Consider the following 2,760-nt stretch of genomic DNA (forward strand, 5'->3'; position numbering starts at 1 on the left):
TTCTTTTACTACTTTTCACATTCACAATGACATGTTTACTTGTTGATTGCATGTGTCTCTCCTTTGACTGTAAGCTTTATGAGGACAGACAACAGATTGTACTAATTCAAGCACAAGATGTAAGGTGCCAGGAAGACTTGATATCAAGCAGAAAGGCGGTCATTCTTTGACTACGAAAATGAACACCCACAGTGAACTCCCTAGTCCTCTTCATGCATTGCTTTGTCATAGCTTTCCTTACCACCTAGTTTTTATCTATTGTCTATCCTATAATAGATAAGCTTTTCATTTTCTTTTATTTTCATTATTGTATTTTTACAACAGACTAGGGCTTAATGCATGATAGGGCTCAATACATTTTTTTTCATAAATTAATGATTAAATATTATAAAAATGCTGAAGGAAGTAACACTTAGATTGACTATAAAGGATAAGGAGAAAGAAAAAAACTAAAATAATGATTCCAGGGAATACAGCCCAAAATATGTTTTTAACTGATGGGAACAATTGGAGAGTTTTTATGCACTAGGGGGAATTTGGATTTGGTTTTAGATTGGAGCCTAAATAATCTTAGGAAAGTATTATTTAGTTAGCACTGTCTTTCCCACACTTAGCTCAGTACTTGCAAGGTTGGTGTTCCATTAATAGGTTTCGAAATAATACATGCTATTTTGGGCTTGAGGGCTACTAAATGTTCTCTGGAGTTGAAAAGGTACAACTGAAGAGCAGAGAAAAATAGGAAAAGTAGGTTAGAGAAGCTTCAACATGGAAGCTGGGTGATCTGGTGTGGCAAGGAGTTTTCAGGGATTGGAAATGCATAAATAGTTTAACATGTTCATGCAACTAATTTTGTGTAAGAAAGGTTACTCTCATTTGACTAAAAACATATTTTAGCAAATTTAGAAATTAATTCGAGAAACTTGCAACTGGGAGACCAGCATACAAATGCTAAACTTTTGAATTAATTTTGTGCATATATGTCTTTTATTCACTAGGTAAATTTCTGAAAAGCTATGTGCATATCAAATATGGACAAATCTAATTACACTGACTTACATTACAAGAGCTGTGTTATCTGCATTTGTGATTGATTTGCTATTGGCAGTCCTTCATAACACCTTCACCATTTCTCTGACCTTCAAGGTTCTCTGTCAATTAGTTGATGAGCTGTCAGCATTTAAATTCATCAGGAGCTTGCTATTTAAAGGCTATCTGTAATGAACACTTTAGTTATATGAGAAAATTATATTAGAATATATGGAGTTTTATATAGAGGCAAGGAACATGTATCATGAAATCTCAGAAGAGTTTTTTGTATAAGTATAAATAAGGCATAGAATATGAGATAATAGATGTTGAAAACACAACAAAAGTGAAGTCAGAATGACTGCATACCCAGATAGATTACCAAGAGTAGGTACCTACTTTGAAATGAGTATTAAATACTGAGTAGAAATTAGTAGGGACAAAGGGAATACTACATACCAAAGCACAGAATCATGACGGTAAGAAATTGCAAGCAGTTCTAATTGGCTCAGGAATAGACTTATGAGGGTAAGGGATCCACACAACAAAATATAAGGTGAGAAAAGCAGGCAGATATATGTGCACCATGCTAAAAACTTTCCATTTTATCCAAAACACGATGTTGAAACACAGAAGATTTTCTGCTTTGGAAAGAACATTCTGTTGGTGGGTGAAGCACGNCTTGGGTGCGGCTGCAGGGTGCTGGCTATAGTACACTTGTTCCCTGCCAGACCTCTGTGGAACCTCTGGCAGGTGCCAGAGCTGGACTCCTATCTACCTGTGTATCCCCACAGCAGCTCCGCTCTGAGGGCATGGTGTCTTTCAGGTCCTTTCCATGGCACGTGGGAGTTAAGAGTGCCTTAGGAATCTTATCTAAACTAAGGCTTTGGTTCTGCCTAAAGGCTCTAAGGGAAGGGCAGGATGGGAGAGCTCTGCAGCTATGTCCTCTCCAAGGCAGACTTATTTAGATAGTTCTTGACCCAGGACTCAATGGTTCCTGTTTGTTGTGGCAGACGTGTGTGTGTGTGTGTGTGAGTGATGATACAAACCCTATATTTGCAGCTTGTGCCAAAAATGTATTTGATTTTCCTTGGGATTTTTCCATTTAAAAATTGACTCTCCTTAGTGAGGTAGTATGTAGCACAGATGATCTTAAGTCACAGCCCATTAAGCAGAACTACCATCAACTATGAAAACATTTGACTGAGGCTGATGGAGGGGTTGATGCAAACAAGGATAATAGAGATACGCATATATCCTTCAGCAGGTAAAAAGGTATCTGGATTTACATTATAGCATAGAAGTTGTTGCCAGCACTCTTTATTTTCTCAAGTCATTTGCGTTTTAGAGATGCCCAGTTTGCATTAAGGCATAATGAACCCCATGAGATTTTAACATTGTCAGCCCAGTTTTAAAATGTGGTTAACTGACTTGTTAATGTAGTGTGAGTTCCTAGGACTGCATTAGGCTGATCAGTCTAATTAGGTTGCATGCCCACTGGGCACAGACTGTGAGTGCTTTGCTAAGTTTTTCTTTCAGACCTAATATATTTTTTGTCTCAATCAATTTGTTTTGCATTAAATCTGAAAAAGTAGTATGCAAATCACCACTTAAATATTGTAAAAATAAGAACACATGATTTATTTATGGAACAAGTACTTTCACTTAGTTTGAAAACTGGACTCTAATTTTATGAAAGTGCTTTGAGATTGCTACATAATTATTTTCCAGAAC

This window comes from Hipposideros armiger, unplaced genomic scaffold (genome assembly GCF_001890085.2).
Source record: "Hipposideros armiger isolate ML-2016 unplaced genomic scaffold, ASM189008v1 scaffold_127, whole genome shotgun sequence".
Lineage (NCBI taxonomy): Eukaryota > Metazoa > Chordata > Mammalia > Chiroptera > Hipposideridae > Hipposideros > Hipposideros armiger.